This window comes from Nanorana parkeri, unplaced genomic scaffold (genome assembly GCF_000935625.1).
Source record: "Nanorana parkeri isolate BGI_ZX_2015 unplaced genomic scaffold, ASM93562v1 scaffold149, whole genome shotgun sequence".
In the NCBI taxonomy this organism is placed as follows: Eukaryota; Metazoa; Chordata; class Amphibia; order Anura; family Dicroglossidae; genus Nanorana; species Nanorana parkeri.
The window spans coordinates 1852732-1853358 of record NW_017306417.1 but is presented as its reverse complement, the minus strand read 5'-3'; the positions used below and the strand labels follow the sequence as shown (position 1 = coordinate 1853358).

At 37.6% G+C, this 627-nt stretch overlaps 1 protein-coding gene across 1 annotated transcript in view; it reads right to left on the bottom strand.

Annotated features, from left to right (window-relative positions):
- The window catches only part of LOC108785202 (sodium channel protein type 2 subunit alpha-like), a 128139-nt gene that overhangs the window by 41725 nt on the left and 85787 nt on the right, over window positions 1-627 (bottom strand). The gene's annotated exons all lie outside the window — the stretch shown is intronic.

The following is a 627-nucleotide window of genomic DNA, read 5'->3' as shown; positions in this document are numbered from 1 at the left end:
TGCAACACAGTGATCAATAGGCCAAGTCAGCCTTTGCCAACCCGCTGCTGTTTTCCTAAAATGCAAGCAGCCTCAAGAGTGCCTCATGAACATTGGCAGTGGCACTTATGCAACAGGATCTTGGAATTTTAGTGGAACCCTCTCCACTTGTCCTAAGAGATGGACTAGCAGAGGTCTGTTTAGGACCCTTCCACTGTCAACTTTTTGTGCACTTTAAAAAAAAAGTTCCATGGCTGTTTCAGTGCTAGGAGGTACTTGGCTTTTTTCAAACGTTCCAGCTTGGAACCCAATAACTGCTACAGCTCAGAAATGTTTTCACTAGTTTTACTGAAAAGAAAATATTTTGTAGAAAAACTATATTGATTACAGTCCTCTTTACCCTGCTGTTTAAATCTCTGATTTCCAACAACAGTTTTCTGACTGTCCTTGGAAATGTCCTTCATTTTCAGGTTTGAACAAGCCACAGACATTTAATTCGCATCCTCCAATAAAGCTGACCAGAGAGCTAATGTGCACTTAAAATACACATCTGTAAACTATTTTACCTTCCAAAATAATTGTAATTCTGTTTAGCTATTTTTGGATTTTTTGTTTTTTAAACAAACTTCCAAACAAAGAATATATATA